Genomic DNA, 26,886 nt, shown 5'->3' with positions numbered 1-26,886 from the left:
TCCGTCTCCGCTGCATGAGATCTTTTTCCTGCAGGACTGTTGACATTCTCAGGCTGTTGTTGTGGGTCCAGCTGCTGTAGCATTTGGTCAGGGTCACATCAAAGATGGTAGAAGGGAGAGCAAAGATGGTAGAGGGGAGAGCAGGAGTCCAGGTCAGCCTCGGCTTTCCGGGCTGACAAAACAGCCTGTAATCAAGCATAAAGAGAAAAAACAAAAACAAAACAAAAAACAGACGAACAGGAAAATGATGTTGTTTTGGCTGTGTTATTCAGAGAGGGGCCAGGCCCTGTGTCAGCCTTCTCCCCCCCTTTTTTTGTTTTTTCTCACTATATAATCAACTCCTAACCCACCAAATTGACAGGACAACACAGGTACACGTTAAAATTCTTAAGATCATGTTTAAAAGCCCAAAAAAGGAATTTTATTTCATTCAGTAATCACTTGTATTAATCAATCAGAAGAAAACATGTCACAATTTGACTCTTTTAACCACTAAATTTGTTGTTTCATCACTGGTTTATCATACCAGTGTCTGTCTTTTTGAAGTCAAGTTGTTGTCCTGCAACCCAGAGAGTTTATTTGTTAGTAGTGGATAAATTTTATCATTTAACATCAGGTGTATGTTAAGTTTCGCTGCTTTAACCGTGCTGGAAAATCTTCACGTGTTCATGAATGTAAGCTGTTTCTTCATTGCGTGTGTGTGCGTTTGTAGGTGGGTTATTTTAACTTTTTCTCCAACAAGGCATTTCTCTAATTGTGTGTGTTTTTAATTTTGTTTCCCAAATTTTGATTTCCCACCTTAAATAACAGCATTCCATGTCTTCAGCCAGGAATTAGAGCTTGCTTGTGAGATTCAGGGACACATGGTACCAAAAACAATTCAGTGAAAAACTTGCCTGAAAATTTCCAGTGATGGTAACCGATAACTGGAGGAGACGATGTCCTTTAAGCTTCTTTTTCAGGTGGGACAAAGTGAGAGGTCAAGCTGTAAAATTTTGAGCCAGAGCTTGGCCTGTGTGTCGTCCCAATTTTGTTAATCTATCCTTTTGCTGCTGTACTCAGGTCTCCAGGTTGAGAGAAATCCACCTGTATTAAGAGACTAAAACATTCATTTACTATTTTTCTTACAACATCCATTTGGTTCATCTGCCTAGATTTGACTCTCTCTCTTGGTGCATAGTTCACACAGTCAGGCAGTTGCCTTTTATGGGCATGCAAGTTTCCGGTCACTTACCCCCAGCAGCTGCGAAGCCGTCTCTCCTATATCAAAACCCAGCCAAACATTAAACATTCACCGTAGTCATTCAAACTTTATTTGTAAAATTATAATCAGCAAAATCAGCGTTTTAATTACAGGCATGTATCATTGTTTGCAAACTCCAGGAAGCCCTGATAAATATGTCCAATAATAAGGCTCCAGGTCCAGACGGCTTTCCTGCAGAATTCTACAAAGAATTCTGGAAGATTCTAGCACCAGTTTTTTACAGAACGTTGTTAGAAATCAAAGAAAAGGGCAGACTTCCATCAAATATGAATTCTGCAAACATTAATCTCCTGCTAAAACCAGGCAAAGACCCTGTATATCCCTCAAGCTATCGTCCAATATCCCTTATTAATGTAGACCTCAAAATAATCTGCAAAGCTCTCTCGAAGAGACTAGAGAAAATAACCCCCCTCTTAATTCATCCTGACCAAACTGGTTTCATAAAAGGTAGGCACTCATCAACAAATACACGTAGATTACTTAATTTGATAGACTACTCATACAGTAAAAACCTTGAAACTACAATATTTTCCTTAGATGCAGAAAAAGCGTTTGACAGAGTTAACTGGAAATTTCTATTTGCAACTTTACACAAATTTGGTTTTGGATCTTCTTTCATCAACTGGTTAAAAATATTATATAATTCCCCAACAGCTTGTGTCAGAACAAATGACCAGACATCCTCCAGCTTATGTCTCCTGAGGGGCACCAGGCAGGGATGCCCACTCTCCCCTTCACTGTTTGCAATTTTTATCGAACCACTAGCAGCAGCAATTAGACAGAATTCAGCAATTAAGGGCATAAAATGCAAGAACGTAGAACATAAAATCAGCCTTTATGCTGATGATGTGTTACTCTTTCTCCAAAATTCACAAACCAATATCACTGGGGTGATTGAATTGATAAACTCTTTTGCAAGAATATCAGATTACTCAATTAACTGGTCAAAATCTACAGTCCTTCCTATTAATTGCTGCTTCCATAATTCCTCTTCTACTCCACTGCAATCGGGAAATATAAAATATTTAGGTATTAATATTTCTCCCAAGCTTGCAGATCTAACTAAATTAAACCATACCCCACTTTTAAAGAAAGTAGAAGGTGATCTGGCTAGATGGAAATGTCTACCCATATCACTCATGGGAAGGGTTGCTGCTATAAAAATGATGGTATTACCAAAAATAAATTATTTATTCTCAATGATCCCAACTAAACCGCCGCAAGATTGGTTCAGATCTCTAGATTCATATATGTCCAAATTCCTTTGGAAAAATAAGCCCCCACGTATAAGCTTAAAAACACTACAAAAGACCAAGGATAAAGGAGGATTAGAACTACCTAACTTTCAGCACTACTTCTTAGCCAACAGGCTTCAGTTTATCTCAGGATGGCTAAAACATACCCTCTTAGATGAACCTTGGCTAGATGTAGAACAAGCACTTTGCAATAATCTAGAGATTTCAGATCTACCATTTATCAGCTCAAACATCCAACGACATGAATGCTTCAAAAGCATCAACATCAGCTCTTCTCTGACAGCATGGTGGGAGTTTCTGAAGTTGACAGAGTCTTCATTAATCCCATGCAAACGTACACCTATCTGGAACAACCCTGACATATTACAAAACAATAATATGATAAACTTTTCAGATTGGAATGGTAAAGGAATCAAATATGTAGAACATATACTAGAAGGAACAGAATTTATTTCATTTGACAGACTAGTTACACAATATGGGATCAACAAGAAAAGATTTTTAGAATATCAACAAATTAAATCCATAATAAAAAAGAAATTTAAACTGGGTCAAGTTGAACTACAAACACCACCAAGTGTGGTTCAATTTTTTACTCTTAAAACCCCCAAATTACTATCCAAAATATACAGAATGCTTTCTAAAACAGATGAATCAATATCACTTCCTATTGCAAAATGGGAAGCGGATTTATCAGTTAACTTAGACCAAAACTTCTGGTCTCAGATTTGCTTAAAAACCTTTCATCTAATCAGAAATCCCAGTCTTCAATTAATTCAATACAAAATACTACATAGAGTGCACTATACAGGTCATCGGATGTTCAAGATGGGCTTTGCATCTACCAACAACTGCTCACACTGCCAAACCAATTCACCGGACAATTATATCCACGCTCTTTGGTTCTGTCCACCAGTTCAGAAGTTTTGGCGCGAGATATGTGAAGACTTATCAAAGTGTCTGAAATGTAACATTCCAACTTCCCCCTTAGTGTGTTTGTTGGGCAGCTTAGATAATGTCACTTCAGAAAAGAATATAGCCCATATGGTTTTCACTGCTCTATGCATAGCCAAGAAAACAGTCCTCATGAACTGGAAAAATAAAAACAATCTTAATTCTAACCAATATAGAAATTATCTATTAGATTACATTAGTCTTGATACAGCCTCTGCCACCACATCAGATCAATCGCTCTGGGCTCCTCTGATCAGCTCCATCACCTAGTGGGGGTGGGGGGTCATATTTTGGTCTCGCCTTCACTGTTGTGATTGGTGTGGGGGTAGGGTCAGGCTTGGGGCGTCGGGGGGTTCCCCAGGAGCATCTTCCTTGGGGGGCTCAACCCGGGGTAGCGGTCATGGCCAATTAGGGGCTCTGTTGGCTCTTAGGTGACGGCTTCCTCGTGGCTACGTGCAGCGGGGCTAGGGGAGGGTCTGTGCTGACGGACGGGGGTTACTGACCTGGTGGCCTGGCTGCCCCTGGGTGGGTCCGGGACGGGCGTGAGGTTCTGGGGGCGCTCCGGCTCTGGCCTGGGGCCCTGGCCGGGCCTCGGGGACCTGGGTCCTGGTTGGTGTGTTGCCGGGGTTGTGGGCCGGTGGGTATATGGGGGCCCGCCACTGGCGCAGGGTGCCGCCGGTGCGCCGAGCCAGCTGGGGGGCTCTTCAACTGGTGGGGGGGGGGTTGTCACATCTTGCAGGGGCTTTCCTCTCTCAGGAACTCTCTCTGCAAGAGGGGGAGATACAGGAGAGGTGGAGGAAGATCTCAGCCTGGGCGTCTATTGTCTTATGTAGTCTGGAAGATGAGTGGATGATGGGGTGGGTGCAGTTTTCTCTGTTGTGGGGTTGAGTGGACTGCCCCGGGCTCTGTGGGGCCGGGCGGCGCCGCTGCGCTGGGCCCCGGTTCGGATGGGCCTGGGCCCCCCTTCCCTGGTGGGTCGCGGAGTATGGGGGTGCCTACTGGGGTCAGCGGGGGAGCTGGCCCCAGGGAGGGGTCACTTGCTCCTCCCTTCCTTCCCTCCCCATCTCCAGCTGCCTCCCTCTTCCCGCTCCACCACAACCACCCACACATGCAGGGCCTTGGAGTGGGGGTGTGTCACCAGGGTGCAGAGGAGGTAACCCCCCCCCCCCTCTGTCCCCTTCTGGCTGCCTCTGCCTCAATTTTATCCCGCAACTTAGACATTCACATTACTCACATTCTCATTACACATAAATATAGGATCTTGGGGGTGGGCACGCTACACGGAATCCCAATTACCATCAGGGTGTACACCTCACCCCCGGCGTCGTTGCCCACCTCTCAATTTTAAATACACGTAGACATTGAGGGCTAGCAGGAGGGACTATGCGCTTACCTGCTGCTCTCTGGCAGGTAGCTCCATGCCCTCCTGGGTTTTAAACGCACCTTAGAACACACATACATCAACACTACAATGAGCGGGTGGAGGGAGGTTAGGAGTCTTCTCTCACCCTCGTTCTCTGCTTTCTGCTGGAGCAGGGGGGCTAGGAGGAGGAGTTGGCCGTCCGACTGGGGTCCGGAGTGTGGGGCCTCCCTGCTGCTGCGGAGTCGGGGCGGTCTGCTTCTCCCCACTGCAGGGAAAAGGGTAACACAACCTGGGTCTGGGTGCAGTTCCCCCCTCCAGGGGCAAGGGTACCTAGACCCGGTTCGTAGAGTACGCTTGGGGAGTGTGATTGTGTGTACAGCGTCTCTTTATGTCTGTCTCCACGTTGGTTGAGTGTGGAGTAAGTGCATATGAGAGCATGAGGGTGGGAATGGATGTTTGTATCTGTGTGTGCCTGTATGTCTGTGTCTGTATGTCAGGTTGGGTATCAGATGCCACCTCTCTGAGGACAGCTCAGGCCCTCCAAGGTTTGGAGGCCTATCTCCCCCCACCACTTCCCCTGCCGGGGGCGGACTCCCTCAGACGTCGGTGCGTTGGTGGTTCTTTGTGTCCGGGGGTGGGCGTCCGGGTACACACCGGCTCACTCCTTGGCGGCTGCTTATCGGGGCCTGGAGCCTGGGGCTCGCTTGGGCCACTTCGGAGGTGGGGTGCCCCCGGCCTCTCGGCCTGGGGCTCGGTCACTCAGGCACAGCTGGCTGCCGGCGGAGCTCACGGGCACGTCACTGCAGCCCCCCCTGGCTTCTGCTCCGTGGCTGCTGGGTGACCCCTCATCTGGGACTCTCCTCAGCTCTTTCTGGGACAGTGGCGCGGCTGCCCCTCTGTTGGTCTTCCTTGGTCTCTTGTGTTCTGGGGGCCTCTGGATGTCTGGGGTTTTGATCTCCTCCATACCTGCTTCATGCCCTGGAGGACGGGGCAGTGGCCCCCCACACCCTCTAGCAGATCATTACATGAGGGAACCTTTTAAGAAAACAAGCGCGTCCATGCTCACAGGTGTACACACGGGTGATCACACACACAAACTACACCCTTTTTGGCTCCTACCTCAATGCACACTGTGCTGTCGATCTTACGTGCTGCACAATAATGTTTAATATTTAGTATTTACTGTCATATTCCCATATATCATTGTGATGTGGTTTATTGTATTACTCTCGTTTTCTTCTGCTTGTTTTCTTTTTTCTTTCTCAACAGGTGATCCAGGTGATCGATATATGTATTTTTTTTTTTTTTTTTTTTTTTTTTTTTTTTCTTCTGCTTATTCTGTTGGTTTTTGTTTTTTGCCCTTCTCCCCCGTCCCTCTTCTCAACTGTTTTTCTTCCCCTCTTTCTTTCTCCCTTTTCTTTCCCCCAGTCAAGTCTGTCCCGTATTCAGCAAGTGAAAATAAAATAAAGAATAAAAAAAAAAAAAAAAAAAAAAAAAAAAAAAAATCATACTTATAAAACTCAATAACACGCTAAACAGGAAGTCCTCTGTGGGTTTCACAGCAGCCACCTCATTTGCATGTTCACACAAAATAGCTCGCAGCGCTGCAGCGCGCTGTCGTCACACGCAGCCTCGTTTCACTCTCAACTTTCTATTATATTACAAAGACGTCTTATATTTACACTCACTCTCAGGCCTGAAAGTTTTAGCGCCTAACAATTTTGACAAATTTAAGTTAACGGTCCAACCGAAAAAGTCCAACTTTTTTGTGATCAATTAACCAGTATCTGTCCAACAGTTTCTGGCCTCATCTCTAAAGTCCATAACTCAATTTAAAAGTGTCCAACACCCAAGGTCCAACCTTTGCTGCCCAAAAAAAGCGCAGAGACCGTTCCAAACGGTAAGGAGACTCTAACTCCTAGCTTATTCCAGGATGCCCTGTACCCCACAGTCAAGCCAAACTGAACTAACCCTGGTCGCCGACAGGTCAAGGTCGCGCGTCCGCGGCCAGGAGGGAGCGTAACCTCCGGGCTATGCGCTTCTTAACAGTCCAACTGTCGTTCTTAAAAAATTTATAATGATTTGAAACAACAGTCAACACACTAAGACAAGAGTATGACTGAGGCCGGTCCAACCATGACCAGTGGGGACTTTAACCCACTAAATGACCAATTCCCTATCCAACTAAATTCTCTCAGCAGTCCAACTGCTATTTATTATCACTCAGCAGTCCAACTGCTATTTATTATCACTCAGCAGTCCAACTGCTATTTATTATCACTCAGCAGTCCAACTGCTATTTATTACCATTATTCCAGCTTCAATTCTCATGAGATTTTTTCATCAAAATCAAAACAGACACTCACCGGCAACTTTTACTGAATAGACATTTAATTTTATCGTCCAATTCAGCACACTTCGGATAAAATCAACAGGCCTGTGCCTACCTCTTTTAAAAAGGTGCCTGTCCACTCAGTTCGATGGCCGGATAATGTCTGCCTGTCTGACCACCTCGGACCATCCAAGCCTCCAAAACTTCCATCCCAATACCACAGGACGAGCCCCCAAAACTGTTACGGATTCAAATATTGGGGATGGATACAAGAGGAAAACCCAAAATAACAACACTGGTCCGGCCGGGTCAAGTCAAACGATGATTTAATGAACACACGCGTGGGAGATGGACACCATACAGCAGACAGCATCAGATCTCAAAATGGTGGAGCCTTGATCAAACTCTTATAGCCTCTAGTGGCCCCCACCTAATCATAAAAGCCTAAACATTCACATTCTTTCTCACACAGCGCCTAAGCTACGACCTTGGCTCCCTGTTTATCTGCTCCTGGTGAGATGGGGCAGTATGCTCTGTTCTCTTCTAACCAGACAAATAAGGCGATGACTTTCTGCAAACAGTATTTCTTATAACTCAGCCGTATAATGCATCATAAAACAATATCATTCATTCACAATAAATCAGCAGTCTAATGTAATGCAAATCAGTTTACCAAATGTAATAGTTATCACCTTCTTCTAATTCAGGAGCATAATGCAAACTAAAACTATATAATAATTCACAATCTTTAATTAGGGGTCTAACATGGCATAAAATAATATTATAATCCGACACTGTCTAGATTTTTGAGATGAGGTCCTTACTCGTAATGGTAGCATGACCGTGCGGTCTAAGGTGCTGGATTTAGGCTCCAGTCTCTACGGAGGCGTGGGTTCGAATCCCACTGCTGCCATAGTGTTCTAGCGGCAGAGTTTTGTTTCTTCCATGCCTTACCAATAAATTGTAAGGGCTACAGTGGAAATCAAATCTGTTATAGAACGTCTGTCAAGTCCAAACATGTAGGAAACTCATCAAGAGCAATTCTTCCAAACCACATTAGTCAGGTGCTCTAAAGTCATTTACAACTTGCATGTTTTTCGTGTATTTTTGTTCATGGTCTCATCACTGACTGGTTAGTGGACTTTCCTGCATGCCACTCAAGTGTGCTTCAAGTCCAGTCCACTCCCTTGTAATGTGCTTTTGAGCAGAACCTGCAACCGCTGGAGAATTGATTAAGGTGCTGCTATGTTGGTCTCACCAAGGCTGCAGAGTGACAAGAGTATCCTTGATTTCATGACAGTGGAGCAGTCCCATATCTAGTCTATCTATCAGTCTAGCAGTTAGAATGCCTGGTTCTCACCCAGGAGCACGAGCATGACAGTGGCGCATTACCTAACCAGTCCCATGTGGTCTAGCGGTTAGGATTCCTGGTTTTCACCCAGGCGGCCCGGGATCAACTCCCGGTATGGGAACATGTCTTTAATCTGCCCACAAGCCAATGTGTTCTTTGTGTTAATCCCACGATGGATTAAATGGGGCAAAGTTGTTGGCTGAAGGTAAACATCAGGTAAGGCAACAAACCTCTGGCTAAGCACATGGCATAAAACAGGTAATGGTTCAGATCAGGGCTATACAGTTTTCAGTGATGAGCATGTACACAAGCAGGCCTGCAAGTTTGAGCGGGGAGTCAAGGTGGCTGTTTATGTGAAAATCAAATGAGCATCTTTGAAACAAGCGAGGGTGCATTAAAGGTATGTCTTTTGCTATCTTACAATGCTGTGATTGCAACCGTTCCTTGACTCTCTGTGATGCTGATCCTGCCTGTTGATCAGTGTTTATGACAAGTTGCATATCGACAATGATGAAACTGAGCCAAGAGCCCATTGTTAATCAGGGTTGATGAACATGTTTTAACCAGGACAGGCAGATGTTTTTGTGTCCAAAAAGTATTAAACATGTTTTTCTACAACAGTAAGAGCATCACTGAATGTTCTGGGCTTCTATTTTGGGATGATCTGATATCCTCGTGTTGGTGTTGTTCCCAGATCATCATGAAAATGTTGTTCCAGGTTCAACATTGCAAGTGACCAATCACATTATTGTGACGTTATTCTTTTGCGCACCAACCCATTCGTGCATTTATTAAATTCCAATGTTGCAAGGACAGTATCAATTCTGCTTAGTGTTTATTAAAGGGTTAGGGTTAGGGCCCGTTGATCGGCGGACAAAGGCGGTTTCTCGCAGTTTAAGTAGTTTTTTGTTTTACGCCGTTTTTTCCCGAAGTCGCAAAAGTATGACATCACAACATTCTGATTGGTCACTTGCAATGTTGATCCTGGAACAACCTTTAGTATGATGATCTGGGAACAACACCAACACGAGGATATCAGATCGTGCTCTATTTTGTGCTGCACTTTTTCAAGTTTTACTGTCTACATTGTTGAGATGAGGTCCTCACTCGCAATGGTAGCATGACCGAGCGGTCTAAGGTGCTGGATTTAGGCTCCAGTCTCTTTGGGGACGTGGGTTTGAATCCCACTGCTGCCATAGTCTTCAGGTTCTTTTCGTGTTTCCTCCATCCCCTACCAATAAATTGTAAGGGCTGCAGTGGAAATCAAATCTGTTACAGAATGTCTGTCAAGTACAATCAAGCAGGAATCTCATCAAGAGCAATTCTTCCAAACCAGGGTGATGTTAAGTGTTGTGGAAGTTTTCCATTCAATAAAGCCTGCAGACAAGCGGTGAGTGGTAGCTAACATTCTTTAATAATAACAAGAACAGAAACCAAGCTTGGTGAAGGTGTGCATCATCGCGGGGCAGACGATGGGCAGAGTCCCTAACTGAGTCTAGCATGACCTTCAGTTACATACCTCTTACAGGCACTGAAGGCAGTACACAGCTGTTTTCACACCTTTGGTACCCCCCACCCCCAAACAAAGTTTCACACTCCCTTGCTACCTCTTACAGTGGAGAAGGAGACAAAAGACTCCTCCTCCCACTCTGGGTCCTTTGTGTGTGAATGCTTCCCTCCAACTTCCTGAGATACCATCTGTTACCAGTATGAGTGTGAGAGACATGCTAAAATCCAGTGGCACCAAGGTATTATACAATAAAATAATGTGATTAATACATGAATAAAAGAAATTCTTTTGCAAAAGTCATTTACCATGTGCAGATGTTTCATATATTTTTATTCACAGTGTCAACACTGACTGGTTAGTGGCTACTCAAGTGTGCTTCAAGTCCACCGCATTGTAAGGTGTTAGATTGTGTGGTCTAAGGATCTGGGTTAAGACTCCGGGCTCCTCACACATGTGGGTTGAAATCCTATTGCTGCAATAAGAATTTAACCAGGGCAGGCAGATCCTATTGTATCCAAAAACATTCAGGCAAGTATTAAACATATTTTTCTACAACAGTTAGAGCATCACTGAATGTTCTGGGCTTCTATTTTGTGCTGCACTTTTTCAAGTTTTACTGTCTAGATTTTTGAGATGAGGTGCTTCCTCGTAATGGTAGCATGACCGAGCGGTCTAAGGTGCTGGATTAAGGCTCCAGTCTCTTCGGAGGCGTGGGTTCGAATCCCACTGCTGCCATAGTGTTCTAGCGACAAACTTTTGTTTCTTCCATGCCTTACCAATAAATTGTAAGGGCTACAGTGGAAATCAAATCTGTTATAGAACGTCTGTCAAGTCCAAATATGCAGGAAACTCATCAGCAGCAATTCTTCCAAACGACATTAGTCAGCTGCTCTAAAGTCATTTACAACTTGCATGTTTTTCGTGTCTTTTTGTTCATGGTCTCATCACTGACTGGTTAGTGGACTTTCCTGCATGCCACTCAAGTGTGCTTCAAGTCCAGTCCACTCCCTTGTAATGTGCTTTTGAGCAGAACCTGCAACCGCTGGAGAATTGATTAAGGTGCTGCTATGTTGGTCTCACCAAGGCTGCAGAGTGACAAGATTATCCTTGATTTCATGACAGTGGAGTAGTCCCATATGGTCTAGCGGTTAGGATTCCTGGTTTTCACCTCCCGGGATCAACTCCCGGTATGGGAACATGTCTTTAATCTGCCCACAAGCCAATGTGTTTTTGTGCTAATCCCACGATGGATTAAATGGGGCAAAGTTGTTGGCTGAAGGCAAACATCAGGTAAGGCAACAAACCACTGGCTAAGCACATGGCATAAAACAGGTAACGGTTCAGATCAGGGCTATGCAGTTTTCAGTGATGAGCATGTACACAAGCAGGCCTGCTAGTTTGAGCGGGGAGTCAAGGTGGCTGTTTATGTGAAAATCAAATGAGCATCTTTGAAACAAGGGAGGGTGCATTAACCAATAATTCACAACACAAAATAAAACCATTTTACATAAAAAAAGGTGCTCTTTTTTGCTAATAACTTATCAAATTTGTAAAATAAAAAATATGATGACCTCAAATTACAGAAACAAAGCAGGGCTCTGGCATTTGTAGTTGGTGAGGGCCACTTCAGGACAAATGGTAAAAGGCTCCCATATACACACTTGTGGAAAGAAGATTGGAGGATGTTATAGAAGTAAAGGGCGAGCTGACATTATATTAAACCCTATGGATTAAGAATGGGATGCCACTAGTGATGTGCCAAGGTTTCAGAGTGTGTGTCGAGAAATCCAGAAATTTCATGTCTGCGTGCCTTATGTTTCCTGTTTTATTTTGAAGAGGTCTGGTATCATGTTCAGTGTGTTTAGTTTCACTTCCCCTGTGGCTCATTATGTGCCTTCTAATCAACTGTTTCCCCATGTGTTTCCACTTCCCCCGATCACTTCCTGTGTGTTTCCGTTCATTCCTCGCCCGTCTGTTTTCCTGCCTTGTGTCCATGTCATGTTTCCAGGGTTTTGAATTCATGCCAGGTCTTCATGTCAGGTTTCTATGTTCTTGTTTCTTTTCCATGATTTTTTATGTTTAGCCTCAGTTCACCCGGTTTAGGTTTAGTTTTGCCAGCCTTAATAAACGGCTCGTTTTCTGTTACGTCACGTTTTGTCTCTCTGCACTTGGGTCCACCGCCTCACTCCACACAGTCAGCATCTCAGCCAAACTGTGACAGGAGAGTGTCTGATGAAATTAAAAATAACTATCATAAACACTTTAATAATGACATGTACACAAAGGTATGCCGTTTAGGATTGATATATCTCATTATTACATATTAGTCTGTAAATGGCCTGTTAAATATCCACAAAATGGTAAATGGACTGATTCTTATATAGCGCTTTTCTACTCTCCCGGAGTGCTCAAAGCACTCTATACAACATGCCTCATTCACCCACTCTCACAAGCACTTTATCTATACATAGTGCTTTCTAAGTACATTCACACACATTCACACTCCGATGGATGCATCGGAGAGCAAGTTGGGGTTAGTATCTTGCCCAAGGATACTTGACATCCAGAACCAGGAATCGAACCACCAACCTTCCAATCAATAGGTGACATGCTCTACCTCCTGAGCTACAGCCAGTCCTAATGTTTGTATGTGAAACAGCAGGTCACTCTATGACACATGCTGCATGTTATTGTTCAGTGAGGTTTTACACTGTAATCATACAGATACATGCATCCACGTACAATTATTTGATATTCTGAAAACCACCTTATTTTGTTTTTTTGTTTTGTTTTGTTTTGAACAAACAAGTCTTTATAAAATCCTCAGCAGTGTTTTACTTTTTGTCGCTAAAGCAACAAGAAGAAGAAGAAAGTGACAACAAAGTAACAAAAGCAGTTTTGTGTCAGGAAGGTTTATTGACTTTGAATTTCTATGGAAGAATGGCAAATATAATCCCACAGTTTAAAACACATTCAAAATTGCATCAAATGTGTATGTATTTAAGCTTTTAGTATTTTCCCGTCTTTACAAATATTTTAAATGTAACAGGTGTTAATAAAACTTTAAAAAAGGCGCTGCTTTTGGCGAGATGTAAGCTGTAGTACACACGAATGATGAACAGAGAACTGCAAACACACAAGATAAAACCTCTGAGACACTTAAATACAAACTTTGATTTGACACGCTGAGCAGAGGGCGAGTGACATCATTCACATTTCAACAGGGCGACTCATGTTTCAGTTACATTTCTGCTGTTGAAAATCACACGTTACACCGAATTCAGCTTGAAACCATTAACTTTAAACAAAACGGACCCGCACAGGAGACACGGATGCTTTTTGTAATGTTGTAAAGCTGTTGGCTTTGTGCTGCTGTAGCTTTCTACGATCTATAGATCATCCGTAGTCTAAGCCAGCTATTCTAGGCTTTCCAACCATTTCCACACTCAAACCCACTTTGCATCGTTACAAACAGTTCATGAGGTTTAACTAGTGCATATATCAGGTAACAAAAGGGTTCCTAGTGGCACATGTTGAGACATTAAAAATGGAAAGCAGAGCAAAACTTCCACTCAAGCCAAACTTTAATGTAAATTCTGAATCTTCTCAGATTCAGTGTGCATGTGCACTTACTGCTGACCTAAAACCACATCATTCATTCTGATAGCAGGTGACAGAGGAGAGAAAACTGCCTTGGCCCAACATTTGGAAGTTTGCGGTGGTCACTGCATCACACACTTCTCTTTCTGTTGTTTAGCATACTTCCTCCTGCGCTGCTCCAGGCCACGCTCCAGACGCTCGTCCTCCTCCACGGCTCTGAGGACCAGAGGAGAGATGGTTACAAGCTGCCTGCACATGTTTTTGTGTCGGGAAAACTGTGGATGTCCATTTTTCTTTAAAAGTGTCTTTCAGTTATGAGTGAGGTGACGGCAGCTCAAGAGGAAGTGCGGGTCATCTTCTAACTGGAAGATTGTGCTTGTATGAACGTATATGAATGGCTGAGACTTCAGGTCATTTACCATTTACAAACAGAAGGTGAGGCCAGTTAAACAGGAGTAAATTCCTCATCAGAAACTAGTAAATCTGTTCAAAAACTACTGATGTTATCACCGTCTTATTGCTGAGTCAAGAGGTTCAATAAAAAATGCAAAAAAGATGGAAGTAGTGTTTGAAAGCTGAATATGAAACCATGATTTGCTCACAGGTTTGTTGTGATGTTTCATACAGGCTAATGAAATTCACTTTTTAGTTGAATCTGAAAGTGTAGGAATAGTTTATCATGTGTGTATCGTGTGTCTCACCCTCTCTCCTTGGCATCTATACTGTGGACCAGTTCATCCCTCTGGTTCACCAGTGACACCAGCTCCTGGAGCAGCAGCTGCTCTCTGTGTTTATGGGCCTGAGTCTTCTGCCACTCTGCAGCACACAGACACAGAGGTGGGACAGAGAACAGTTTAGGGAGGAAACGAGCTGTAACGAGCTGCTTTTTACTTTTTTCTGTATAGACGAAGTCTGCAACAGAGACCTTGTCACAGCGGGGTGAGGAAAGAGGTAGACCCAGATTCAGACATGGTGGAGACAAAACGTAGTTTCAAAAATAACGCGAGCCTTTATTGGCTGATTGCAGAAGAAAAAACAAGGAACTAGGGAAACTAAGGAGGCCTGAACACTGTGTTAACAAAAAGGCTGTGACACTCAGTGAAAAACTATGACAAACTGTGAACACTGAGTAAACTAGAAAACACAGAGAAACAATGGAGTAAACCTATGAAAACTGTGGTGAGGTTAACAGACGATCTGACACTGACTGAGTGGAACACACAGACTAAATACACATAAGGAATGATCAAAGGAAGTAGAATCACATGGGAAAACAGCTGACAACAATTAACATAATGACAGGACACGTGAAACTAAACATAACACAAAACTCTTTCAAAATAAAACAGGAAACATAAGGAAATCCAGACATGACTTGAACTTGACAAACAAAGAAAACTTGGACATGAAACATGGCAGAATGTAACTAGATAAACCGAAATGAAACTAGACTAAAAAGAATAACAAACAAGAACTCAGAATACTGGGTCACATGACCCAGGGCCAAGACAGACCTGGTATGTGGAACTTACTGTTACAAAGTAGGTTCCACATATCAGGATATCAAGTGGCAACGTTCATTAAAAGTCAAGTCAAAAAGGAAATCTGACGTCTAGTTTCACGGTGAATTTAGTGGCTGTCAGCTGTGCTTGATAAGACCTGCCAAATTAAAGGCTGACGCTCTGTGCAGGGACGTCACTCCACAGGTAATATTTCTAGTGACACAGACACTGAGTGACTCCTGGCTTGGTGTGGAGTGAGAGGTTGAGTGATTAGAGGGTTGTGGCCACTCTGCTGTTGTCGACTCTGCAGCTCGGTTTTGAAAACACGTGACGAGTACTGAACTCACTGAATGCTTCTTCTTTTTTACCAACTGAATTTTCTTGTTGTGCAAATTCTATTTAATTTGTCTCTATTTGTCGAGAAAGTGATGGAGCTAGTGTCAAAGGTCACAAGAAGCTGTTTGAAGTGAAAGATCTTTTGTTTGCACAGCCAAAGTTACTGATGAAATTCATGTTAATGAGTTTGATGTGATTTAAAATGAAAACTATGCTTTTGTGTCACGGTTTTGTTGAGGTGGGCAGTGAAACATTTCCTCCTGCCATGTGAGGATTGAAAGAAACAGTTTACTGACAGGCTAAGTCGGTGGTTAAGCCTTTATGTAGTTATACTGTATGTAGTTACATATAGTTACATGTACGCAGAGCACCAAATAGCAGCTGATCTCTCAGTAGGGTTTTGCTTTTAAACAGAGGGTGTCAGTTCCCATTTCTTAGCTCTGCTGACACATCTCAGTAGCTAATACGTGTGAATACGTTTGAAGTCATAGAAAAAAGCACTGTATGAATTTGTGCATGTGAATGGGTGAAGGTAGCATGTAGTAAAAAGCACTTTGAGTACTCAGAGTAGAAACGTGCTATAAGAGTATCACTCAATTTACCAAATACACCAATACGACCACCTGCCTAATAATGACGTTCCCGTCGAGACGTGGACTCCGCTGGAGCCCTGCAGCAGCGTTGGCAACTTAGCGAGTCGCTAAGTTGCCAACGCTATATTTAGTGAGTTTTCAACCCCCCTTAGCGACTTCTTTTCTAAAAAGCGACTAGCGACAAATCTGGCGACTTTTTCTGGTATTATTGGAGACTTATTTATGACGACTTTTTGACGTGAAGCGCGTATCGCTTTTACTCTCAACAAGCAGCGCTGCTGCCGTGGGCACCTCGCCCGTGCCAAAGCGCTCACGGGCGGAGGATAGTCCTCCCCCGGCTGCTATCAGGGCAGAAGACGTTCACACCTATGCGTCCCAACTGCAAATGAATCGCGCATGAGCGAAGCCGCTGCTCCCGCACTGACTGTAACGCAGTCAATTCTTCTTTTACTGTTATGCTGTTTTGTGGATCAGGTTTAAAACTACTTATAAACACACACACACAAAGTAACTCCACCAGAGTGCCAATTTCGGGTCACTTTTGCCGGTCCAAGCCCGGATAAAGGAGCTGGGTTGGAATTGTGACATTACAAAAAACAATAATTGCTAAAATAAATTTAATTCGTAGTTCTAAATAAACTCTAAATGCATTTAAGACGTTTTTTACTCACTTTATGTCTCTTCCACGATGTTATTTCTCTCTCCAACAACGTAGGTTACAATTATATTAGCATGACCAATTATGCAAATTAGGCGATGACGTCATTTAGCGACTTCTAGCGACTTTTAGGACAACCAATACCGATTTTCCTTACTGAGGAGTTGGCAACATTGCCCTGCAGATGTCCTGTGGTGACGGCCACCAAGATGTTAGCAACAGATCCTTAAAGTCCTGCTGGGCCTCTGTGGATCTGACTCATTTACTTTCTAATATTTTACACACCAACAGGAGTCATGATGAAGAGATAATCACCTCACCTATCAGTGGTCATAATGTTATGTCTGATTGGTGAACATGAAGCAAGTCAGCAACATTTTTACAAGTAGAGAATGTAAAGAATCACTTAAAGTAGTGATAAAAAAGTAAAATACTAAAATAAAATAACCACATCATTTCAATATTCATCTACTTTTTTAATATGAGGCAGTTGCTACAGGAAAAAAAGCTGCATAGATTCAGGACGGCTGTCCCCAAGCAGTCCAGCTTGAGATATACAGTACTGTGCAAAAGTCTTGAACCACCCCTTACGCCTTTATGACTGTCCTGTCATGTCAAAGTGGTCTCTGGGTTTTTCTTTGGACACTGGCTGCTTTTTCACTTATGTTCAGTTCTGTGCTTGGACTTGACCATTTTCACGGGACTCTTCATTGTAAGGTAAAAACAGACCTACAAAAATATATTCCTCATTTACAATATATCTTAAAGTCACGTCCTTTAGAAAAAGGAAAGATTCCCTTCTGATGACCCATCAACTGGTTACCAAAGCCTGAGAAACCATCCAAGCCTGCAGACTGGGATTGAACTGAAACTTTTTCAAGTTTTACTGTCTAGAATTTTGAGATGAGGTCCTTACTCGTAATGGTAGCATGACCGAGCGGTCTAAGGTGTTGGATTTAGGCTCCAGTCTCTACGGAGGCGTGGATTCGAATCCCACTGCTGCCATAGTGTTCTAACGACAAAGTTTTGTTTCTTCCATGCCTTACCAATAAATTGTAAGGGCTGCAGTGGAAATCAAATCTGTTATAGAACGTCTCTCAAGTCCAAACATGCAGGAAAGTCATCAAGAGCAATTCTTTCAAACCACATTAGTCAGGTCCTCTAAAGTCATTTACAACTTGCATGTTTTTCGTGTCTTTTGTTCATGGTCTCATCACTGACTGGTTAGTGGACTTTCCCGCATGCCACTCAAGTGTGCTTCAAGTCCGGTCCACTCCCTTGTAATGTGCTTTTGAGCAGAACCTGCAACCGCTGGAGAATTGATTAAGGTGCTGCTATGTTGGTCTCACCAGGGCTGCAGAGTGACAAGAGTATCCTTGATTTCATGACAGTGGAGCAGTCCCATGTGGTCTAGCGGTTAGGATTCCTGGTTTTCACCCAGGCGGCCCGGGTTCAACTCCCGGTATGGGAACATGTCTTTACACCTGCCAATGTGTTCTTTGTGTTAATCCCACGATGGATTAAATGGGCCCAAGTTGTTGGCTGAAGGCAAACATCAGGTAAGGCAACAAACCTCTGGCTAAGCACATGGCATGAAACTGGTAACGGTTCAGATCAGGACTACACAGTTTTCAGTGATGAGGATGTACACAAGCAGGCCTGCTAGTTTGAGCGGGGAGTCAAGGTGGCTGTTTATGTGAAAATCAAATGAGCATCTTTGAAACAAGGGAGGTTGCATTAAAGGTACGTCTTTTGCTATCTTACAATGGTGTGATTGCAACCGTTCCTTGACTCTCTGTGAATGGTGATCCTGCCTGTTGATCAGTGGTTATGACAAGTTGCATATCGACAATGATGAAACTGAGCCAAGAGCCCATTGTTAATCAGGGTTGATGAACAGGTTTTGACCAGGACAGGCAGATGTTTTTGTGTCCAAAAAGTATTAAAGATGTTTTTCTACAACAGTAAGAGCATCACTGAATGTTCTGGGCTTCTATTTTGTGCTGCACTGGGTTCGAATCCCACTGCTGCCATAGTCCTCAGGTTCTTTTCGTGTTTCTTCCATCCCCTACCAATAAATTGTAAGGGCTGCAGTGGAAATCAAATCTGTTACAGAATGTCTGTCAACTACAATCAAGCAGGAATCTCATCACGAGCAATTCTTCCAAACCAGGGTGATGTTAAGTGTTGTGGAAGTTTTCCATTCAATAAAGCCTGCAGACAAGCGGTGAGTGGTAGCTAACATTCTTTAATATTAACAAGAACAGAAACCAAGCTTGGTGAAGGAATGCATCATCGCGGGGCAGACGATGGGCAGAGTCCCTAACTGAGTCTAGCATGGCCTTCAGTTACATACCTCTTACAGGAACTGAAGGCAGTACACAGCTGTTTTCACACCTTTGGTACCCCCCACCCCCAAAGAAAGTTTCACACTCCCTTGCTACCTCTTACAGTGGAGAAGGAGACAAAAGACTCCTCCTCCCACTCTGGGTCCTTTGTGTGTGAATGCTTCCCTCCAACTTCCTGAGATACCATCTGTTACCAGTATGAGTGTGAGAGACATGCTAAAGTCCAGTGGCACCAAGGTATTATACAATAAAATAATGTGATTAATACATGAATAAAAGAAATTCTTTTGTGTTGAGAATAGATTCCTTAATGTACATCAACGTTAAAGAGAATATAGTTGTGATTGCTTGCAACACTATAATATTGTGGTAATGGGTGTAAGGATACAAAATAGAAAATAGGCCTGGGATGGGAACAAAGAACTGAGGTGCAGGGCAGAAGGAAAATCAACCCCCACCCCCAGGGCATGAAACAAGAGTTACTGAGGGTGAGGGGCAGACAAAGGGCAAACGGACACTACCTTAAAAGGAGGTGGGGGTCAGGGTGTCAGCACCCTTGGCCACTGTACTAGTGTATTTCCATTGTGGGGGTGTTTACTGTAGGGGGAGGAGACCAGAGGTTATAACTGTAACTGTTGTGTGGAGTTCTTTAGATCAGCCTTTAGCATAGGACTGCATAGGAACGCAGTGTGCTGATCTCCAGATGCATCTGTAAGAATAATGGGCAATAAAAGGATTGTGTAAAACATGGAAACATCTCCGCGTGATCTCTACCAGGACCAAGAGAATCGCAGAGACCGGCGTTGTCGCAACAATTTGGTGCCCGTGACCCGGATCTTGGTAGTTGATCTCCATTTGGACCTTGGCTGAAGCGGAATGGACACTGAGGGTATTGCCGGCAAAAAACAAGGTAAGCAGAACCTGTTTAATCAAATCTGCATATTGGAAATTAAGCTAAATTTCACCCAAAAGTGTCCTGAACGCAGAAGTCCGTAAATTTTGATAAGAGATGTGTGTAGAACAGAGCTGGTTTCTCTAAAAGTGTGGGTTGGAGGCCCAGAAAGCAGGACTTTCTAAATTCCATTGTCTTTGGATGTGGCTGCCCCTCCTATGAGTTGACGAATTCATAGGCCCAGACGGCGTTTCTGGAGCTAGGTTTGATGCCTGGTTTGATTCAGGACCCCCTAATTCTACTAAAACGGTTTGAGGCCGAGGGAGTAGATTGGCTAAATATTCCTTCCTAAATTCTACTAAAACGGTTTGAGGCCGAGGGAGAAGATTGGCTAAATATTCCTCCCTAAATTCTACTAAAACGGTTTGAGGCCGAGGGAGAAGATTGGCTAAATATTCCTCCCTAAATTCTACTAAAACGGTTTGAGGCCGAGGGAGCAGATTGGTTAAATATTCCTCCCTAAATTCTACTAAAACGGTTTGAGGCCGAGGGAGAAGATTGGCTAAATATTCCTCCCTAAATTCTACTAAAATGGTTTGAGGCCGAGGGAGAAGATTGGTTAAAATTCCTCCCTAAATTCTACTTTGTTGTGAGTTTGTGTTTTAAGAAATCTTAGGTTTGCAAAGTGTGATTGTGCAGAGAGTAGCATGTGGCTGAATCTGAAGAACAAAAGGTGTGTGTGGGGGGGTGCTCCTTTGAGGACAAAGGAAAGTTGTGTAGGTGTGTGTTTAAACTACCTGACGACCAAAATGGAGGAGGTGTGTGTAAGTGCCCTGGGGGGCAAAATGGAGGTGAGGAGCAAAATAGAGGTGTGTGTGTGTGTGTGTGTGTGTTCCTTTGAGGGACAAAAGGGGAGACAGAGCGGATTACAGGGGATTATTGACAAAACAATAATAGTAATAATATGGAGAATTTGATCAACAACTAGATGAGAGCAGTTGGGGAGAAAGGAAAAGAGAGGTTGGAGAAGTGGATTAAGAGGTTGATGTGCGGGTGTAAAACAATGGGGTAAAAAAAAAAAAAAAGGGTAAAAATGAAAAGAAAAAATACCAAAACAAAAAAAGTGTGGAATTGTGAGAGGGGAACTGTCTCCAACTGGGGGGAGCGGGTGATACTGCAGGTCACCAGCTGCCCTTAGTGGACACAAAAGAAAAACAGAATAGGAGTGTGGTTGATGAAAAAAAAGTAATAATAATATGAAGAGGGTTTTGTTTTTCTCAGTCAAGAACAACTAAAATCTTACTTTCAGGGTTTTTAAGACAGAAGAGAGACACGGCTGGAATTAATTGGACATTACAACACAAGGGGAAGTGAAACTAGAAACACTGAAAGACCTTCAAAATAAAACAGGAAACACACCAACTGAACTCTAACACAGATGCAAATTTAACACAGACTGGGGAGACAGAACATAGGAATGTGGAACAGGAGGGCACAGAGGACACAAAACACTAGGGATAATTAGAAACAAGCCAAAATAAACAAAACCACAGAATGTTAATAAACTTAAACATAAACACGGAGTCCACAGACTCCAGACCAGGACAGTGAATGATCAAGTTGTCTCAGTGTGTCACTTGCAGGTGGGGAGATGGACCTTGATCAATTCTCCACAAGCAGCAGTCGGAAGACAATTATAGGTAAAGATCATTAGAAAAACCCAGCCCAAGTTTTGGCTGAATTGTTTTGCAGCTTCCCGTCCTCATCCTGAAAAAGCAAGCTCCAAGGAAGCTAATCGCTTCTTGAAGACACGGAGTGCAGTTCCAGAAGCACAGACATGAACATCAACAGTGGACAGCAGGCCAAGAGACAACAGCAGAGTCCTGAGCATAGAGGTCCAGCAGCGCTATGGGCAAACGACATCAGAGAAAGAAAGAGAAGATCCATCATCACGACTGAATGGATGGAGAGATGCAGTTCCAGCAAGCTGCAACTTCACTGTGGGTGAAGGACTTTTGAGGAGACTTTCTGAGTTTGACATTTGCCATGTTTGGAGCAAAATGGCAATGAAAGAGACGGTGGGAGAATACACAGGACAAAGCTGAAGCAAACTGACTGCCATTGGACTGCAAAGTGGGAGAGGAGAACGGAGTGAGAGGAGCAAGTGAGGACACAGGAATGCTGTTTTAGTCTGGGGAATCAAATTGGGTTAAGGAATCCAGGGAGACAAACGACTGCCTTGAAGTGAAGAATAGAAAAAGTGTCCAGACCACCACAAAACGGGGAGGAAGACAAGCACTGAGGTATGCAAGTGCACTGCTGGACAAAACGGAAAGGCAACACCTCACGTGCACACAACATGTACTGGGGGTAGCACAAAATCATACAGGAAGTGCACACATCACAAGAGGGTACCTGTAGAAGGGGTTAACAACACACAGCGTGGTTGCCTATGGTAACTCGCAAGCATTAGGATTTAGCTGTGCCTGACTATGATTGAGATTTTTAATTTTTATTTAGGTGTTTCTGAAACAAAAAGGTGGAGCAAAAGAAGTTTTGTTTCAGAAAAAAGGGGGAAGGTAAATAAAATGACATACATAAGTACAAAATACATGAATATGAAAGGTTTGGGGATTTAATTGGCTGATACATTTTTCGTTTGTTACCAAGTTGAACCTGCCAATTAGATTTGGTGTGTTTTAATTTTTAGAGAAGGAATATTCTGGGACAAGAATATTGTCCCAGAATAGTCCTAAGACTATTCTTAGAATAGTCCTAAGACTACGATTTTATATATTTGGTTATTCTGGTATTTTTATTTTTTAACAGTGCACTGAAAGTTTTGTTTGACAATTTTCTCTCCTACAAGCAGGCCTGCACGATTGGATCTGAAAGCGCTATACTAAATTTTTGGCTTGAAAATTATCGCAAACTGAGCTTCTCCACATTACAATGGGCTCTGGAGAAAGTCACTTATTTGGGACGCAATCAGATAATGAGTCCCTGCCTAAAAGGATTTCGCGAGGTAATCCATTCTAAAATTCTTTTTTTGTTCTTTTTGAAATGTCGTCATATTGCTGGCGGTAGAAACTTAATGCGACACAAGAGGTTCTGCTATCAGCAATAAACACGGGGACTGACTGGACTGACAAAAACTTGACTGACTTGACACCAATATGCAAGATTGCACCTCCACCCAGAGAGACAAAAGGGTGGATGTATGTTTTTTTTTACAGGAGCAGAAAGATGACAGCAGCAGGTTGCATGGGCTTTTGGGCCGTGCTGGCTTAACCTTTTAATTGCCACTTTTTGTGTCTGTGAATGGTCAGCAGTGTGTTATTCATGACCTTGTATTATTTACAGTGCAGAGGTCACTGTGAGAAAGTGTGCATACAAGATGCACTGGGCTAACATCTACACCACTTTTTCTACAGCAGAGGGTTAATCATATGATTTAATCACATGATTTGCAACAGGAAACACCACTGGCCAATTTTTTAAACACAGGTTTACAGGCCTGGAGCAGAGCTACTCTATGGGAGAAGCCCTGGAATTTTTAAAAGAGAATGGGCAACTTTATTGTGCATCTCTAATTGCTTTGAATTGACACATGGCAAGGACCATGTGGCAAAAGGGGTTTGCCAGGGTAGTTTTAATTTTTAATTACAGGTTCAGTAACAAAACTGACTGAAGGAGATCACCCATAAGATGCAGACTGAGACCTGGAGAGAAGGCTTCAAGAGCGAGCAAGAGAGAGAGAGAGCACAGCTTGCTGCAGGAAGCACAATGTCAGAAGTCTGGTGGGTACATCTGAAAGTGATTAAAAGAAAGTGGTTGGAGCCGAGGTGGACAGGACCAATCGAGTTGGTGGACAGGACATCGCACGCTGTTCGACTGAAGGGCAAACGCGAAGCCGGGTACCACTGGAGCTAGTGTACAGTAGCTTAGGAGCCAGGAAGGTCGGTGAAGGAGCAAGGAGCAACTTGAGCACCAATAGGGGAATCGAGCCCTGACTCAGACGAGTCAGAGAACACCCAGACCTCAACCACAGGGGCAGAATAATCCCCTGGTCTGTGGCAAGGTCTCAGGGTAGTCTACCCCTGAGACTGAAGAAAGAAGAGACGGAAGAATGCAGAGACTCACCCCACGCTGGAAAAAGAAGACTGAGGGAATAGATGTTGAAGGCTATCTACTTCACACCACCCTTCTCAAGCAGTTAAACAGAGTTTATCTCAGGAAGTGACGAAAGCATTCACACCAGGTCTGGTCAGGTTTAGGAAACCAGTTATGCCCTAGGATGAAGGAGAGGTGTGATGTGATCTCTCATTGGAGAGATCAAAAGGGGGATTGTTGAGAATAGATTCCTTAATGTACATCAACGTTAAACAGAATATAGTTGTGATTGCTTGCAACACTATAATATTGTGGTAATGGGTGTAAGGATACAAAATAGAAAATAGGCCTGGGATGGGAACAAAGAACTGAGGTGCAGGGCAGAAGGAAAATCAACCCCCACCCCCAGGGCATGAAACAAGAGTTACTGAGGGTGAGGGGCAGACAAAGGGAAAACGGACACTACCTTAAAAGGAGGTGGGGGTCAGGGTGTCAGCACCCTTGGCCATTGAACTAGTGTATTTCCATTGTGGGGGTGTTTACTGTAGGGGGAGGAGACCAGAGGTTATAACTGTAACTGTTGTGTGGAGTTCTTTAGATCAGCCTTTAGCATAGGACTGCATAGGAATGCAGTGTGCTGATCTCCAGATGCATCTGTAAGAATAATGGACAATAAAAGGATTGTGTAAAACATGGAAACATCTCCGCGTGATCTCTACCAGGACCAAAAGAATCGCAGAGACCGGCGTTGTCTCAACATTTGCAAAAGTCATTTACCATGTGCAGATGTTTCATATATTTTTATTCACAGTGTCAACACTGACTGGTTAGTGGCTACTCAAGTGTGCTTCAAGTCCACCACATTGTAAGGTGTTAGATTGTGTGGTCTAAGGATCTGGGTTAAGACTCCGGGCTCCTCACACATGTGGGTTGAAATCCTATTGCTGCAATAAGAATTTAACCAGGGCAGGCAGATCCTATTGTATCCAAAAACATTCAGGCAAGTATTAAACATGTTTTTCTACAACAGTTAGAGCATCACTGAATGTTCTGGGCTTCTATTTTGTGCTGCACTTTTTCAAGTTTTACTGTCTAGATTTTTGAGATGAGGTCCTTACTCGTAATGGTAGCATGATCGAGCGGTCTAAGGTGCTGCATTAAGGCTCCAGTCTCTTCGGAGGCGTGGGTTCGAATCCCACTGCTGCCATAGTGTTCTAGCGAGAAACTTTTGTTTCGTCCATGCCTTACCAATAAATTGTAAGGGCTACAGTGGAAATCAAATCTGTTATAGAACGTCTCTCAAGTCCAAATATGCAGGAAACTCATCAGCAGCAATTCTTCCAAACCACATTAGTCAGCTCCTCTAAAGTCATTTACAACTTGCATGTTTTTCGTGTCTTTTTGTTCATGGTCTCATCACTGACTGGTTAGTGGACTTTCCCGCATGCCACTCAAGTGTCCTTCAATTCCAGTCCACTCCCTTGTAATGTGCTTTTGAGCAGAACCTGCAACCGCTGGAGAATTGATTAAGGTGCTGCTATGTTGGTCTCACCAAGGCTGCAGAGTGACAAGAGTATCCTTGATTTTCATGACAGTGGAGCAGTCCCATATGGTCTAGCGGTTAGGATTCCTGGTTTTCACCCAGGTGGCCTGGGATCAACTCCCGGTATGGGAACATGTCTTTAATCTGCCCACAAGCCAATGTGTTTTTGTGCTAATCCCACGATGGATTAAATGGGGCAAAGTTGTTGGCTGAAGGCAAACATCAGGTAAGGCAACAAACCTCTGGCTAAGCACATGGCATAAAACAGGTAACGGTTCAGATCAGGGCTATGCAGTTTTCAGTGATGAGCATGTACACAAGCAGGCCTGCTAGTTTGAGCGGGGAGTCAAGGTGGCTGTTTATGTGAAAATCAAATGAGCATCTTTGTAACAAGGGAGGGTGCATTAACCAATAATTCACAACACAAAATAAAACCATTTTACATAAAAAAGGTGCTCTTTTTTACTAATAACTTATCAAATTTGTAAAATAAAAAATATGATGACCTCAAATTACAGAAACAAAGCAGGGCTCTGGCATTTGTAGTTGGTGAGGGCCACTTCAGGACAAATGGTAAAAGGCTCCCATATACACACTTGTGGAAAGAAGATTGGAGGATGTTATAGAAGAAAAGGGCGAGATGACATTATATTAAACCCTATGGATTAAGAATGGGATGCCACTAGTGATGTGCCAAGGTTTCAGAGTGTGTGTCGAGAAATCCAGAAATTTCATGTCTGCGTGCCTTATGTTTCCTGTTTTATTTTGAAGAGGTCTGGTATCATGTTCAGTGTGTTTAGTTTCACTTCCCCTGTGGCTCATTATGTGCCTTCTAATCAACTGTTTCCCCATGTGTTTCCACTTCCCCCGATCACTTCCTGTGTGTTTCCGTTCATTCCTCGCCCGTCTGTTTTCCTGCCTTGTGTCCATGTCATGTTTCCAGGGTTTTGAATTCATGCCAGGTCTTCATGTCAGGTTTCTATGTTCTTGTTTCTTTTCCATGATTTTTTATGTTTAGCCTCAGTTCACCCGGTTTAGGTTTAGTTTTGCCAGCCTTAATAAATGGCTCGTTTTCTGTTACGTCACGTTTTGTCTCTCTGCACTTGGGTCCACCGCCTCACTCCACACAGTCAGCATCTCAGCCAAACTGTGACAGGAAAGTGTCTGATGAAATTAAAAATAACTATCATAAACACTTTAATAATGACATGTACACAAAGGTATGCCGTTTAGGATTGATATATCTCATTATTACATGTTAGTCTGTAAAT

General features: G+C 43.3%; 1 long non-coding RNA gene and 7 other non-coding genes across 8 annotated transcripts; 7 read left to right on the top strand and 1 right to left on the bottom strand.

Moving 5' to 3' along the window:
• The first annotated feature begins 8,000 nt into the window (after window positions 1-8,000).
• On the top strand, window positions 8,001-8,082 carry trnal-uag (transfer RNA leucine (anticodon UAG)). The gene has a single exon. It is a non-coding gene; the product is annotated as a tRNA-Leu (tRNA).
• A 487-nt stretch (window positions 8,083-8,569) lies between these two features.
• Window positions 8,570-8,641, top strand: trnae-uuc (transfer RNA glutamic acid (anticodon UUC)). The gene has a single exon. It is a non-coding gene; the product is annotated as a tRNA-Glu (tRNA).
• A 993-nt stretch (window positions 8,642-9,634) lies between these two features.
• Window positions 9,635-9,716, top strand: trnal-uag (transfer RNA leucine (anticodon UAG)). The gene has a single exon. It is a non-coding gene; the product is annotated as a tRNA-Leu (tRNA).
• Window positions 9,717-10,683: 967 nt separating this feature from the next.
• Window positions 10,684-10,765, top strand: trnal-aag (transfer RNA leucine (anticodon AAG)). The gene has a single exon. It is a non-coding gene; the product is annotated as a tRNA-Leu (tRNA).
• Window positions 10,766-13,596: 2,831 nt separating this feature from the next.
• Window positions 13,597-15,911, bottom strand: LOC146523605 (uncharacterized). Its single transcript, XR_014872440.1, has 2 exons — window positions 14,332-15,911; window positions 13,597-13,846 (listed from the first exon to the last, which is right to left on the bottom strand). It is a non-coding gene; the product is annotated as an uncharacterized LOC146523605 (long non-coding RNA).
• A 1,731-nt stretch (window positions 15,912-17,642) lies between these two features.
• On the top strand, window positions 17,643-17,724 carry trnal-uag (transfer RNA leucine (anticodon UAG)). Its single transcript has one exon. It is a non-coding gene; the product is annotated as a tRNA-Leu (tRNA).
• A 394-nt stretch (window positions 17,725-18,118) lies between these two features.
• Window positions 18,119-18,190, top strand: trnae-uuc (transfer RNA glutamic acid (anticodon UUC)). The gene has a single exon. It is a non-coding gene; the product is annotated as a tRNA-Glu (tRNA).
• A 7,485-nt stretch (window positions 18,191-25,675) lies between these two features.
• On the top strand, window positions 25,676-25,747 carry trnae-uuc (transfer RNA glutamic acid (anticodon UUC)). The gene has a single exon. It is a non-coding gene; the product is annotated as a tRNA-Glu (tRNA).
• The last annotated feature ends 1,139 nt before the right edge of the window (window positions 25,748-26,886 follow it).

This window comes from Neolamprologus multifasciatus, chromosome 3, assembly GCF_963576455.1.
Source record: "Neolamprologus multifasciatus chromosome 3, fNeoMul1.2, whole genome shotgun sequence".
Taxonomy (NCBI): Eukaryota; Metazoa; Chordata; class Actinopteri; order Cichliformes; family Cichlidae; genus Neolamprologus; species Neolamprologus multifasciatus.
This window is presented reverse-complemented; position numbering and strand designations above follow the sequence as displayed.